This window comes from Pristiophorus japonicus, chromosome 21 (genome assembly GCF_044704955.1).
Source record: "Pristiophorus japonicus isolate sPriJap1 chromosome 21, sPriJap1.hap1, whole genome shotgun sequence".
Lineage (NCBI taxonomy): Eukaryota > Metazoa > Chordata > Chondrichthyes > Pristiophoridae > Pristiophorus > Pristiophorus japonicus.
The window spans coordinates 90,871,102-90,887,315 of record NC_091997.1 but is presented as its reverse complement, the minus strand read 5'-3'; the positions used below and the strand labels follow the sequence as shown (position 1 = coordinate 90,887,315).

The window sequence follows — 16,214 nt, the reverse complement described above, 5'->3', positions numbered from 1 at the left end:
ATTGCATTAATCTCCTCTTTAACCAGCAATGTCACCCCACCTCCTTTTCCTTTTATTCTATCCTTCCTGAATGTTGAATACCCCTGGATGTTGAGTTCCCAGCCCTGATCATCCTGATGTGATCTGATCAGCTCCACTGCCCTGCCCGCTCCCCATAACCCCTTATCGGTTAAGAATGGGGAAAGAGGTCATAGTTCACACTCAGACAAGTGCTGCACATTTAATCCTGCTTAAAGCAAAGGTGATTACTGGTGTACAGTTACTGTGGTGCCCACTCAAAGATCTTCCATCAGTCTCCACTTTCCACCCTTGCTGCAAACATCTATCTCCGTTGGAACAGGCTAAAGAGACGGGGATTGGATTCAATGCGTTTATCTTAAAATGTTACTTTTAAACAATTAAATGAAAAACCAGACAAGCAAGCTCGCACTCTATTACACAAAGGATAGGGATAGGAACAGGAACATAAGAAATAGGAACAGGAGTAGGCCATTTGGCCCCTCGAGCCTGCGCCACCATTTAATACGATCGTGCATGGACTCAGGTCCACATCCCCGCCCGTTCCCCATAACCCCTTATCCCCTTATTGGTTAAGAAACTGTCTATTTCTATCTTAAATATATTCAATGTCCCAGCTTCCACAGTTCTCTGAGGCAGCGAATTCCACAGATTTACAACCCTCAGAGAAGAAATTTCTCCTCATCTCAGTTTTAAATGGGCGGCCCCTTATTCTAAGATTATATCAGGAAGAGGCCATTCAGCCCCTCGTGCCTGTTCCACCATTCAGTGTGATCAGGGCTCAGCTGTATCTTAACTCCAGCCACCCGTCTTGGCTCGATAACCCTGAATACCCGCGTCCCGTAAAAAGCTTTCACTCTTTGAGCCAGCATTTCCTGCTGTTAGTGCATCGTTTGAAGCATTTAGCCTCTGGCTTTTCAAAAATAATCCAAGTTCATGATTGTGGCATGAAGAGTTGATCTTCACTGATGCTTGCCAATAGATTGTGTACAGACACACCAGAGACAGACACACGTTATTGCTCCCCATAACCCTTCATTCCCCTATCGCTCAAAAATATGTCTATCGCCACCTTAAATATATTCAATGACCCAGCCTCCACAGCTCTCTGGGGCAGAAAATTCCACAGATTTACAACCCTCAGAGAAGAAATTCCTCCTCATCTCAGTTTTAAATGGCCGACCCCTTATTCTGAGACTATGCCCCCTAGTTCTAGATTCCCCCACGAGGGGAAACATCCTCTCTGCATCTACCCTGTCCAGTCCCCTCAGAATCTTATACATTTCAATAAGATCACCTCTGATTCTTCGAAACTCCAATGATTATAGGCCCAACCTGCTCAACCTTTCTTCATAAGATAACCCCTTCATCTCAGGAATCAACCTCATGAACCTTCTCTGAACAGCCTCCAATGCAGTATCTCTCCTTTAATACTGAGACTGGGTACTGAAGGCTGGACTGCATTTCACCAGTGGAAACACGACCTTGTGGGCATTTATTCCAGTGGGATCCGAGATAAAATAAATCTCACCTTAATCCTGCGATCTTAATCCTGTGGCTTTTGTCCTGTGATCACAGCTGAAAGAGACAAAGAGCAGTGTTTAGTGAATGTTGTAAAGCACACCTTATGCAACCCTCGCGCACATAAGCTGTTCCTGTACATTATCGCAGCCTTGGTGCATCGACAGTATTCACTGATATGGTACTCCACACAGTGAAGAGAATCCTGTGCGGCAGGCAGGCCTTCCTTGGCTTTAAGGGAACAGCATCATGTGTGCCAAAGATGGTGCTTCAGCTGCATTTCAGGGGAAGCTGGATAAAGACACGTTTCCTCTGCCCACCTGGGGCTCGCTTGCCGTGTAGGAGTTCCGAGTAGAGCGCTTGCTTTGGCAGTCTTGTGTCGGGCATGCGGACAATGTGGCCCGCTCAGCAGAGCTGGTCGAGTGTGGTCAGTGCTTCGATGCTGGGGATGTTGACCTGGTCGAGGACGCTAATGTTGGTGCGTCTGTCCTCCCAGGGGATTTGCAGGATCTTATGGAGACATCGTTGGTGGTATTTCTCCAGCGATTTGAGGTGTCTATTGTACATGGTCCACATCTGTGAGTCATACAGGTGGGCAGAGGAAACGTTTCAAGGACACCCTCAAAGCATCCTTGATAAAGTGCAACATCCCCACCGGCACCTGGGAATCCCTGGCCAAAGACCGCCCTAAGTGGAGGAAGTGCATCCGGGAGGGCCCTGAGCACCTCGAGTCTCGTCGCTGAGAGCATGTAGAAACCAAGCGCAGGCAGCGGAAGGAGCGTGCGGCAAACCAGACTCCCCACCCACCCTTTCCTCCAACCACTGTCTGTCCCACCTGTGACAGAGACTGTAATTCCCATATTGGACTGTTCAGTCACCTGAGAACTCACTTTTAGAGTGGAAGCAAGTCTTCCTCGATTTCGAGGGACTGCCTATGATGATGGATAAAGACACAAGGGAGAAAGGAAGAGAAGGTTTATGCTGATGGGGTGAGATGGAGAGTGTGGGAGGGGGCTGGTGTGGAGCATAAACCCCGGTGCGGACTCGACAGGCCGAATGGCCGGTTTCTGTGCGTGATTGGTGATAAGGACTAGAAACCAATGTTGACGTGATAGAATAGGCCATCCCTTGCCCGAGTGACTGGAAGATTACCCACAGTACAACAGCGACCACACTCCAAAAGTGCTTCATTGGCTGCAAAGCACTTTGAGGCGTCCGGTGGTCGTGAAAGGCACTATATAAATGCAAGTCTTTCTCTCCTCCTTAGTTGGTGCTTTGCGTCTATTTGCTGTTCAGTATCGATGCCCACTCCGCTCACTGTGAGCTGTATGGGCAAGTGTCTGCACCCTGCTGCTGACACTCGGAGCCCTGGGATAGTTCCCCCCTCACCCCCACAGGAGCACTGTCGCTGGGTGCTGCATTTATTGCTGCTGGAACGTACGGAAGCAGTGAGCAGTTGGGCTGGAGATATCGGGTGATCAGACGCACGCCCAACATTTGGTTTACAAGCAGCAGTCGGAGCAGATCACTGGATGTACACACATACCTCCCCCACCAGCTTGCTGTAAGATTCATCGTTTGGGGAACGTGGCCTGCGTCACCCATATAAATTTGGGAGGATTTTAGAAAATTATTTTCCCCTTTTCGACAGTTCCACAGCAGCCACTGTACGCACACGATACTCCCACATATCCATCATTTGTACCTCTTGCAACAGTCACACCCTGCAGACTGGAGGAATCCCAAGTATTAACCCTGCCCCTACTGCCTGTAAACAGTTTACAAGATTGCGCATTCTGAACACACAAATATCGAAGGGTCATCGACCCGAAACAATAACTCGGTTTCTCTCTCCACAGACACTGCCTGACTCACTGAGATTTCCAGCATTTTCTGTGTTTATACACAAAAGGGATGATAGTACAAAGCAAAAGATGTGGGCGTTCCCTGAATTGGAATTCAGATGATCTTATCGAAACGTATAAGATTATGAGGGGGCTTGACAAGGTGGATGTAGAGAGGATGTTTCCACTGATGGGGGAGACTAGAACTAGAGGGCACGATCTTAGAATATGGGGCCGCCCATTTAAAACTGAGATGAGGAGAAATTTCTTTTCTCAGAGGGTTGTAAATCTGTGGAATTCGCTGCCTCAGAGAGCTGTGGAAGCCGGGACATTGAATACATTTAAGACAGAAATAGACAGTTTCTTAAACGATAAGGGGATAAGGAGTTATGGGGAGCGGGCGGGGAAGTGGAGCTGAGTCCATGATCAGATCAGCCATGATCTTATTGAATGGCGGAGCAGGCTCGAGGGGCCGTATGGCCCACCCCTGCTCCTATTTCTGATGTTCTTATTAGACAGGAGTCAGGCTGAAGTAAATGAATTTAAGCAATGCTGTATGGTCAGACATGCCGTGTATTGTAAGGCTCAGGAAACCCAAGGCCCTATCTACCTGAAAGGAAGGAGGGAGGGAGGGAAACGGTAACGCATTTCGCGACTTCAGGGCATTCCAAAGTCATTCACAGGCGATTAAGGAGTTTTGAAATGTAGTCAGTGTAATGTAATGTAGGAAACACTGCATCCCATCTGCGCACAGCAAGGTTGTACAAACAGCAATGTGATAATGAGCAGATCATCTGTTTCAGTGATGTTGGAGGAGGAGATGTCCCAGCACGACTGGAGTAACAGATGCGGTTCACAGAATCATCTCACAAATTCACGGCACGGAAGGAGGCCATTCCGTCTTGTGGTGTCCGTGCCGGCCGACCAACAGCGATCCAGCCTGATCCCACTTTCTCCCAGTGCCCAAACCAACGTTCTCCCCACGACCTACACACCAACAACACATCAACAGCTAATTCAGCTCATTCAGTGTGTGCAAATCGGCTCACGTAACAATGCCTCAAAAGCTGCTCAACGCCCGAGAAACACGTGGATAATTCACTCACAGGACGGCAGATTCCCTTCACTAAAGGGCGTTAGTGAACCAGACGGGTTTTTATGACAATCCGGTAGTTTCATGGTCACCAATACTGTGACTAGCTTTTTATTCCGGATTTGAATAACAGAATTTAAATTCCCCAGCTGCTGTGGTGTGGATTGAACTCTTGTCTCAGCGATGATTAGTCCGGGCCTTGGGATACTGGTCTACTACCATAACCACTGTGCTACCATACCCTGTGTGTGATGTACATTAGAACGTGACGTGGTGCCTTTTAAATTCAAGTTCTTCCTTTACAAATATATGGTGCAATTAGTTAGTTACCTTAATCAATAACTTCGGAAGAAATGCAGTTTTCTTTTTCAATTTTGCAAAATAAAGTGTTTATGCCCAGCAAAGTCCATCCACCAAGTTGCATGCTCCATAAACATTGACGACGAGATCCAACACCGCCTCCAGTGCGCCAGTGTAGCCTTCGGCCGCCTGAGGAAAAGAGTGTTTGAAGACCTGGCCCTCAAATCCGCCACCAAGCTCATGGTCTACAGGGCTGTAGTAATACCCGCCCTCCTGTATGGCTCAGAGACATGGACCGTGTACAGTAGACCTTCACTACTTGATAGCCGACATTGACAAATTCACCAAGTGACTCAATTCCAGCACCACCTTCATGGCTGCAGCAAGTTCGCATCCGTATCCACTCAGTCCCTTCCACATCAGCCTTCCCATCAATATTTATATAGTCATAAAGTACAATGCACAATGAGCAATAGCAATATGATGGGCCGAATGGCCACTTTCTGTGCTGTAAAGAGTTTTGCTTCTATTCAATAATTTGTAAAAGAGACAGCGGAGAAGGGGAGATTTTTTTTCTAAACACAGCGAGTTGTGATCGGGAACGTGCTGCCTGAAAGGGCGGTGGGAGCAGATTCAATAGTAACGTTCAAAAGGGAACTAGATAGCCACTTTAAGAGGAGAAATGTGCCGGGCTCTGGGGTACGAGCAGGGGGGAGTGGGACTAATTCGATCGCTCTTTCACAGAGCTGGCACAGGCACGATGGGCCGAAAGGCCTCCTCCTACCTGCATCACTCTAGGATTGTGTGTGTGAAATTCTCACACTGCCCCACAGAAAACACAAGGCAAAATTCCCTCCTCTCTGGTACTTCTCGACAAGCGTGGTTGATCAGAAATTTACGCTTGCTTACCGAGCGCGAGAGCTTGAAGGACATTCCTGGGCAGGAGTTGGGCAAATAGCCCAAATCTCCGCCCCGCAAAAGGCTCTTCTCCCGGGGAGGCATTGGAACTGCCAAGAGACAATGTGACAGATCGGGAAGTGCCGGTATTGGGCGCACGTGCATCGCGCGCCGAGAACCAGCATTTGCGGGGCCGCTATGGGTGCGTGCGCACATCGTAGGCGCCCTGAGAGAAGGCGATTTTTGGTCCAATAGCTCTTTTGCCATATCATAGGCAGTCCCTCGGAACGAGGATGACTTGCTTCCACGCCAAAAATGGATGCGTTTCACAGGTGTTTCAATGATATTCCGGATCCTGAACTACATCCTGAAGGGTGGATGATGCCTGTGGGTGGATTATTTTAACGTGGGGTGACCGTTGCACACCAGCCACCACACGGGCTTGACAGAGCTAGGTCTTGGTCCAGTGGCAAGGGTTAACCAGGACGACTGGAGACCTGCTCTGCTGCACGGACCCAGCGCACACACATCGCAGTGTGGGCTGGGCCCGTGCTGCCCCTGGGCCCTCGCCTCTCCTGGGCCCCGGTCACATCCCTCTATGTAACAAGGGGTCGGACAAGGATTTTCCAGATTTTTTTTGCCTCTCCCAAGAGATTACTCGGCTGGGGGCCATTGGGAGGGGTGGGGTAAGGGGTGTCCAGTCAAGCTGTTTCAGGCATCATCCGAGTGCTGTTGGACGGACCAGCTGGTTCTAACTTGCCCGTCAATTTCGGATGCCGGTATGCAGCCATTAGCGATTTCAATCTGCAACCCAATCTCCTGTAAAACCAAATCCCCCTGCAGCTCATTCAATCACCCGTGCCAATCCCGCATGTGTCAAAGTACTACAGCCCGCTCCCACACACACTGTGCAACAGTCACTGACTCGACGTTTCACTGAGCAGGGAGGGGGGAAAAAATCAAACGACAGTTGTAAAAACGACCCGTCATTACCGGGACCTTATTTGGCAGGCTGCAGCAAAAGCTTGGCTCTGACCCAGAGTAAGGCCAGTGGGATGGACGTACAGGCCATCCTCCTCGGTAACAGAGCACTCAGTCCTGTCCCAGCTCGTGACAAGCAGCAACACAAGGGTTACTAGCCCGCAACGAGACCTGCTAACTTACCCCAAAAATAAAACCAAGTGCACGCGATACAGGGGATAGACTGAGGCCCGGGTTACATCACCAATTCAGAGAAACACTATAAACCCATGCCAGAACTGTGAATTCAGAACCCAGCACGCAGATAAACCGGAACACAAACTCCACGCAAAATACAACGACATACTGCCGGTTTCTAAAACGTCTGTACATGTAACTAATGGTAACGGTTCGGTAATGTGTGTGTGTGTGTTCCCCAGTGTTATACAATCCAAGAATCTTACAGCACAGGAGGCCATTCAGCCCATCGTGCCTGTGCAGGCTCTTTGTAAAAGCGATCGTGCATTAGTCCCACAACCCGGCCTTTTCCACATAGCCCTGCAAATTAATCCTCTTCAAATACACATCCAAGTATCTTTAGAAAGCTCCTATGGAAGCGGATTCCACCTCCCTTTCAGGCAATGCGTTCCCGATCTCAACACCCCTCTGTGTGAAGAAATTTCTCCTCACTCCATCTCTCGTTCTTTTTCCAATTATTTTAAATCTATACCCTCTTGCCAGAGGAACAGGTTCTCCCTACTTGCTCTATCAATGTATCTTATACTTTTCAACACCTCCATGAGGTCTCCCCTTTACGTTCTCTGCTCTAAGGGGAACAATCCCAGCTTCATAATCTATTCACATAACTCAAATCTCTCGCCCCTGGTATCTCCCTGGTCAACCTCCTCTATACCCCCTCCAAGGCCTCGACATCCTTCCTAAAGTGCGGTGCCCAGGATTGGACACAACACCCAAGCTGAGCCCTAACCCGCGATTTGCAAAGGTTTAGCACCAGTTCCTTGTTTTGGATTTCAATGCCCCTGTTTACAAAGTATCCCATACGCTTTCTCAACTTGCCCTGCCGCCTTCGAAGATTTGTGAATATATACCCCAGGTCCCCCTGCTCTTACACCCCTCTCAAATTATACTTCCTCTCACTGTTGTTCCTCCCAAAGTGCATCACTCCACATTTATCCACATTAAATTGCATCTGCCACATGTCTGCCCATTTCCCCAGTCTGTATTTGGCCTCCTGAAGTCTGTTACTATTTACTATTTCTCCAAGTTTTGTATCAGTTGCAAACTTTGAAATTGTTCTCTTTATACACAAGTGCAGGTCATTTATATACAAGAGAAGCAATAGTGCTATTACTGATCCCTGGGGGAACCTTATTGCATATTTGCCCTCCAGTCAGAAAAAACATCAATTCACCCCTACGCTTTGCCTCCGATCCCTGAGCCAATTACGTACCCAAGTTACCACCGTCCCTTCAATAACAAACTACCTGAACTGTTCTGTACTGTCTGTTCCTCAGTGTGTGAACTGTTCTGGACTGTATTCCTTGATGCTCTGTGTAGTGTGCATGTCCTTAGCAACGGGCCGGGGACATGGGCCCTAAGCAACAGGTCAAGGGCACAGGGCCTTAACAATGGGCCTGGGAACACTGGTCCTTTGTAATGGGCCGGGGGCACGCGTCCTTAGCAATGGGCCGGGGGCACGCGTCCTTAGCAACGGGCCGGGGGCACGCGTCCTTAGCAACGGGCCGGGGGCACGGGCCCTTAGCAACGGGCCGGGGGAATGGGCCTTTAGCAACGGGCTGGGGACACGGGCCCTTAGCAATAGAACAGATTTCACTAACGTTTTCAGCAGCTCTTTGTTACAGTAATCTCTGGAGCTAGCCAATGGTTTCCATAGCAATTTTATGCCATCAATCAGCTCAACAGTGAGGGAAATTCAACTCAATGAACTGGTCCATTTAAACCTGGGCCTAACTGACAGAGAGTGGTTGAGGCAATTAGCCCAGATGCCTTTGAGGGGAAGCTGGAGTAACAGGAGGGAGAAAGGAATAGAAGGAAACGGCGATCGCACGAGATGAAGCGGGGTGGGAGGAACATCAAACCGACGTACAACACTTGGGCCGAATGCTCGCCGTTGGTGCTGAAAATTCGTTGCGATTATTTGTGTGGTGTGATTAAGACCATATTACAGAGAGATGCTCTAAAGATCTCACTCACTCCCTGCGGAGAGCCAATACGCATCATCGGTCGGGGGAAAATGTCTGGAGCACAAATAATGAGGGACAGCAACAACAGACCATTGTGGATTAGCACGTGCCACACACAGCATCAAACCCTCGACAGCTGCAACTGGTCTTGTGCTCAGGGTGAAGATGGTGATTGGTCTGTTCAAATTAACAATGTCAGATGGTAAAACACGGATGGGAACAGCAGAACACTTTCAGGTATCTCAGTTGGCCGTGCTCTGGCCTCTGAGTCAGAAGGTTGTGGGTTCAAGTCCTACTCCAGGGACTGAAACACATAAATCCAGGCTGACACTCCAGAGCAGTGCTGAGGGAGTGCTGCACTGTCGGAGGTGCCGTCTTTCGGATGAAACGTTAAACCGAGGCCCCACCTGCTCTCTCAGGTGGATGTAAAAGATCCCATGGCACTATTATGAAGAAGAACAGGGGATTCTCACTAGTGTCCTGGACTAAATTTATCCTTCAACCAACATCACTGAAACAGATTCTCTGGTCATTATCACATTGCTGTTTGTGGGAGCTTGCTGTGCGCGAATTGGCTGCTGCGTTTCCTACATTACAAGAGAGATTACACTTCAATGGTACCATCACCCCTGTGCTCGCTGGCCTACAGCGGCTCCCGGTTAAGCAACGCCGTGATTTTAAAAATCTTACCCTTGTTTTGAAATCCCTCCATGGCCTCGCCTCTCCCTATTTAAATTTAGACAGAGATAGTCAGTTTCAACCGATAAGGGATTAAGGGTTATGGGGAGCGGGCAGGGAAGTGGAGCTGAGTCCATGATCGGATCAGCCATGATCGTATCAAAAGGCGGAGCAGGCTCGAGGGGCCCTATGGCCTACTCCTGCTCCTCGAGCCATTCAATAAGAAACGTTAAACTGATGCCCCGTCTGCCCTCTCAGGTAGATGTAAAAGATCCCATGGGACTATTATGAAGAGCAAGGAGTTCTCCCCGGTGTCCTGGACAATATTTATCCTTCAACCAACGTAACAAAAAACAGATTCTCTGGTCATTAGCACACTGCTGTTTGTGGGAGCTTGCTGTGCACAAATTGGCTGCTGTGTTTCCTACATTACAAGAGAGATTACACTTCAATGATACCATCACCACTTTCCCGCCCTAACCCCATATCCCTTGATTCTCCTAGACTCCAAAAATCTCTCTATCTCAGCCTTGAACATATTCAATGACCCAGCCTCCACAGGTCTCTGGGGCAGAGAGTTCCAAAGATTCACAACCCTCTGAGAGAAGAAATTCCTCCTCATCTCAGTTTTAAATGGCCGACATTCTCCACATCTCTTTGAGGGAGTTAGATGTGGCCCTTACGGCTAAAGGGATCAAGGGGTATGGAGGGAAAGCAAGAATGGGGTACTGAGGTGAGTGATCAGCCATGATCTTATTGAATGGTGGTGCAGGTTCAAAGGGCCGAATGGCCTACTCCTGCACCTATTTTCTATGTTTCTATGGCCCCTTATCCTGAGACTGTGACCCCTGGTTCTAGACTGTCCAGCCAGGGGGAACATCCTTCCTGCATCCACCCTGTCAATCCCCCTCAGAATCTTACGTTTCAATGAGATCGCCTCTTATTTCTTCTAAACTCCAGAGTATCGGCCCATTCTACACAATCTCTCACCACAGGACAACCCTCTCACCCCAGGGATCAGCCGAGTGAACCTTTGTTGCAGCGCCTCTAAGACACGTATATCCTTCCTCAGATCAGGAAACCAAACCTTACTCCAGGTTCTTTCCACAGTCCAGGGAACAGCCAGCACTGCCCAGTGACTGATGCACTTTAAGGTCCGTTCATTTTATCTGGAACATGTCCTTTCCTATGGTTATCCGTTAGTTGTTCCACATCTTTCTCGAGTACACCCACTCTCACCATCTCTCACCCAGAGTGCTCCTAACCACGCTTCCACTACACCTTTAGTTTCAATCTGCCTAGAAATGACCTTACTGTTTCCTGTTATATTATCCGCGAGTATTTATCGTCCAATTCCCTTTCAGCCCATCGAATTCCCCTCTCACCCACACTGCCTACAATCCTCACACTTACCTTGTGCTACTGATTGTCAGCAGAGTGCCAAAGCAAGTGTGTGATCTAGAAATACTTTATATCCACACACAATATAACACAGAATGGAGACCACTCACAACTATTTAATCAGGGAATCAGCAGCATCATGTTTTCGGACTCCGCCCCCCCCCCCCAATTCCCAATTCAAATGGAGTTTCACCCATTAACCTCTAATTAGTGTGACACTGGTGACTACATCCGTCAGGGTAATATCAACGCTGTAGCTCAACTCCTACAATCCATAATTTGAGCTGAAATGAGTGGCCATGTAGAGATATATGGACTACTGATGGTCCTCATATGTGTGTGCACTAGGCCCGTGCAGCAGAGCAGGTCTCCAGTCATCCTGGTTAACCCTTGCCACTGGACCAAGACCTAACTCTGTCAAGCCCGTGTGGTGGCTGGTGTGCAACGGCCACCCCACATTAAAACAATCCACGCACAGGCATCTTCCACCCTTCAGGATGTAGTTCGGGATCTGGAATATTAGGTCCTTCAGTGAAACACCTGTGAACTCATCAAACTCATCCCTCTTTGGCGTGGAAGCAAGTCCTCCTCGTTTTGAGGGACTACCTATGATGGATTGGTCAAGGACACTATGTGCTCATTAACCTCTTGAGCATCCCTATAATCGCCCATTGGTGGTCGTGCTTTCTGTTGCCTGGGCCCTAAGCTCTGGAACTCCCTGCCTAAACCGCTCTCCTTCTTCTGAAGTCCTCAGCTCGGAATTCATAAATCACGTGATACAAAGAGTGTCTGTGATGATGATGCGTGTTGCTGCAGGCTGCGTGGCAGTAATCACACAATATCTGGCTGACAGCGTACCAGGGTAGATGGGACAGCCACTCCTCCTGTGTCCCTGGCAGTAAGGGTTCCTCTGGCAGTGTCGCTCCCAGCCCGAGGGGCAGGAACTTTCAGTACAACACTGCCCCATATCTGGCACAATGAGCATCGCCCGCAGGCCACACGATGGCCGCTGTGGGAAATCACCACAGATGTGGCTCAGTGACAGCTCTCTCGCCTCAGTCACAAATCATTATTCTCGAGGGGCTAGGGCACAGCGGGCAGTGTTACTTCGCACCGAATCAGTCAGCACTTTATCTGGGAGGGGAGAGCAAGGGGGAGCGAGGGGGAGCAAGGGGGAGGGGAGAGCGAGGGGGAGGGAGGGGGAGGGGAGAGCGAGGGGGAGCGGAGAGCGAGGGGGAGGGGAGAGCAAGGAGAGTGGGGGAGGAGAGAGCGAGGGGGAGGGGAGAGCGAGGGGGAGGGGAGAGCGAGGGGGAGGGGAGAGCGAGGGGGAGTGGGGGAGGGTAGAGCGAGGGGGAGGGAGGGGGAGGGGAGAGCGAGGGGGAGCGGAGAGCGAGGGGGAGCGAGGGGGAGCAAGGGGGAGGGGAGAGCGAGGGGGAGGGGAGAGCGAGGGGGAGGGGAGAGCGAGGGGGAGGGGAGAGCAAGGAGAGTGGGGGAGGAGAGAGCGAGGGGGAGGGGAGAGCGAGGGGGAGCGGAGAGCGAGGGGGAGGGGAGAGCGAGGGGGAGTGGGGGAGGGGAGAGCAAGGGGGAGCGAGGGGGGGGGGAGAGCGAGGGGGAGGGGAGAGCGAGGGGGGGGGAGAGCGAGGGGGAGGGGGGGGGGGAAGTAATGCCGACACTGGGTGTGATAAATGGAGGAGTGTTCTACCTCCCAGCAGTGACATCACTCACTTTGCCGAGGTGCAACTTTCACAAAAAAAGAACGATTGGAAAAACGTTAAAGTGAAGTTTCTAAAGAAGAAACGAAAGCAGGTCAGGTAACGCAGGAATCAAACAGGAATGAACACCCGGTATTGAATGATAAATAACAAGCTTTAGGCAACATGCAACCTTAAACACAGATACTGGAAAAAAACAGGTTATTTTAAAGACCACGAATAAAAAGTGTCAAATGGATTGGGGCGTTGGGATACAACTTCCGGCTGGCTGATGCCCCCACCCCTCCCGCTCCCCCGTCCCGCTCAAACTGACAGCGACAACTGGTATTGGCTTCAAGCCAAATACTGAGGATTCTCTTCCCTCCCTCGATTACTGGGATTTCCAAATGCTCAAGATTCTTCTGCCAGAGCTAAAGGGCAGTGACTGGAACGGAGGGGCGGGGGCGTTGGGGGGGGTGTGGAGGGGGAGAATCCCAAGTTTCTCTGCAGTGGTCAAGGAGGGATTCAGGCACGGTGTGGAGTGAGGGGGGGGTGGGGGGGGTGTGAGTGAGGGAAGGGGGTGAGCGAGGAGTGAGGGGGTGAGCGAGGGAGGGGGGGAAGCAAGGGGAGTGAGGGAGGGGGGGTGCGCGAGACAAGGGGGGGGTGAGCGAGGGAGAGGGGGTGAGTGAGGGAGGGGGTGTAGCAAAGGGAGGGAGGGGGGTGAGGAGTGAGGGAGGGGGGGTGAGGAACGAGGGGAGCGAGAGAGGGGGAAGCGAGGGAGGGGGAAGCGAGGGAGGCGGGGGAGCGAGGGAGGCGGGGGGGAGGAGCGAGGGAGGGAGGGAGGGAGAGGAGCGAGGGAGGGGAGGGTGAGGAGCGAGGGAGGGTGAGGAGCGAGGGAGGGAGGTGTGGAACGACTGAGCATTGTCCATTTTGGGCGATGGATAGGTGAGGTATTCTGTCGGAAACTCCTCCACAACAAGAAGATCTGGCTGTGCCCCTTACTGTGGATGGTAGCATAGTGGTTCTGTTACTGGGCCAGTAATCCAGAGGATTAATGATCCAGAGGCCAGAGTTCAAATCCCACCACGGCAGCTGGGGAATTTATATTCAGTTAATTAAATAAATCTGGAATAAAAAGCTAATGTCAGTCATGGTGACTGTGAAACTACCGGGTTGTTGTGAAAACCCGTCTGGTTTGGGCTCACTAATGTCCTTTAGGGAAGGAAATCTGCCACCCTTACCCGGTCTGGCCTCGATGTGACTCCAGACCCACAGCAATGTGGTTGACACTAAATGGCCCAGCGAAACACGCAGTTGTAACAAATGCTACAAGAACAGTGGTTCAAGGCAGCGGCTCACCACCACTTTCTCGGAGGCAATCAGGGATGGCCAATAAATGCCGCCCTTGCTGGCGATGCCCACATCCCAGGAATGAATATAATAAACGAAATGGACTGACCGTTTTTGCACATTTTACTGTATTTGCCATCTGCCGGCCCAGTTACCCGAAATTCTGCCGAACCGAGCTGCTTTAATCTTTAAATTTGTGTCTTCGGCGAGCGAGGAACGTTTCCTTACAATGCTCTCCCCCACGTGGTCTGTATGTGTAGACTAAAAATAGCAAGACTTCCGATAACATCTCGGCCAAACGGGCAGCCCAAATTAGCAACCCTGGGACCCAACGCCAATTCTCAAAATAAACCTGCTGCACAGAGCTTGTCGTGTGACCAGCACAGCAAGTGAATAGCCTGGCCTCCACGTGGACAAGTGCAGAGAGAGTCAGGCTCCCTCCCCTCACCTCGAGAATTAAAACTAGGTCCCAGAAACTCCAAATTCCCTCTCGCTGCTCTCTAATACAAGAGCGTGGGATAGGGTAGCTTAGTGGTTATGTTACTGGACTCGTAATCCGGACCTCGAATTCAAATCCCACCACAGCAGCTGGGGGAATTAAATTCAGTCAATTAAATAAATCTGTTTTTTTTTAAAAAGCTGGTATCATCATTATAGGCAGTCCCTCGGAATCGAGGAAGATTTGTTTCCACTCTAAAAATGTCCTTAGGTGGCTGAACAGTCCAATAGGGGAATTACAGTCTCTGTCATAAGTGAGACAGATAGTCATTGAGGGAAAAGGGAGAGTGGGACTGGTTTGCCGCACGCTCCTTCCGCTGCCTGCGCTTGGTTTCTGCATGCTCTCGGCGATGAGACTCGAGGTGCTCTGTGCCCTCCCGGATGCACTTCCTCCACTTAGGGCGGTCTTTGGCCAGGGACTCCCAGGTGTCAGTGGGGATGTTGCACTTTATCAGGGAGGCTTTAAGGGTGCCCTTGTAACGTTTCCTCTGTCCACCTGGGTCTCGTTTGCCGTGAAGGAGTTCCGAGTAGAGCACTTGCTTTGGGAGTCTCGTGTCTGGCAAATGGCATGTTGGCCTTCATAGCGAGAGGATTTGAGTATAGGAGCAGGGAGGTCTTACTGCAGTTGTACAGGGCCTTGGTAAGGCCACACCTTGAATATTGTGTACATTTTTAGTTTCCTAATCTGAGGAAGGACATTCTTGCTATTGAGGGAGTGCAGCGAAGGTTCACCAGACTGATTCCCGGGATGGCAAGACTGACATATGAAGAAAGACTGGTTTGACTAGGCTTATATTCACTGGAATTGAGAAGAATGAGAGGGGATCTCATAGAAACATATAAAATTCTAACGGGACTGGACAGGTTAGATGCAGGAAGAATGTTCCCGATGTTGGGGAAGTCCAGAACCAGGGGTCACAGTCTAAGGATAAGGGGTAAGCCATTTAGGACCAAGATGGAGGAGAAACTTCTTCGCTCAGAGAATTGTGAACCTGTGGAATTCTCTACCACAGAAAGTTGTTGAGGCCAGTTCGTTAGATATATTCAAAAGTGAGTTAGATGTGGCCCTTACGGCTAAAGGGATCAAGGGGTATGGAGAGAAAGCAGGAATGGGGTACTGAAGTTGCATGATCAGCCATGATCATATTGAATGGTGGTGTAGGCTCGAAGGGCCGAATGGCCTACTCCTGTACCTATTTTCTATGTTTCTAGGTCTCGATGCGAACAATGTGGTCAGTAATGAGGACCATGAAACTATCGGATTGTCGTAAAAACACATCTAGTTCACTAATGCCCTTTCGGGAAGGAAATCTGCCGCCCTTACCCGGTCTGGGCCTATATGTGACTCCAGACCCACAGCAATGTGGATGACTCTTAACTGCCCTCTGAAATGGCCCAGTGAGACACTCGGTTATACCAAACCCCTACGACAAAGTCAGCACCTTGGGAGTACCTTCACCACACGGACTGCAGCGGTTCCAGAAGGCAGCTCACCACCGCCTTCTCGCGGGCAATTAGGGACAGGCAATAAATACTGGCCTCGGGACCTCCAACCTCAGTTCCCGACACCCTCGCCGTTGAATGAAACCCCTCTGCTCTGACTGTGCGGCCCCAATGGGAGACAGCATTGTGTTTGGGAACGTGTTTAACAGCAAGGCAAGGAGTCACACCCTCAGGCCATCCATCGATTGATCGATTCTCAACAGCACACCACAACACTCCGTGCCTCCCCCTTGCC

At 50.3% G+C, this 16,214-nt stretch overlaps 1 protein-coding gene across 7 annotated transcripts in view; it reads right to left on the bottom strand.

Annotated features, from left to right (window-relative positions):
- Window positions 1–16,214, bottom strand: part of LOC139234174 (talin-2) — a 379,178-nt gene that overhangs the window by 288,789 nt on the left and 74,175 nt on the right. For 6 of the 7 annotated variants that reach the window (XM_070865210.1, XM_070865207.1, XM_070865213.1 and 3 more), the window contains exon 2: window positions 1,550–1,596. The gene's annotated coding sequence lies outside the window, so the exon portion shown is untranslated. Of the gene's footprint in view, window positions 1–1,549; window positions 1,597–14,087; window positions 14,208–16,214 lie in introns of those variants that run through there. The other variant, XM_070865208.1, reaches the window with a different exon arrangement.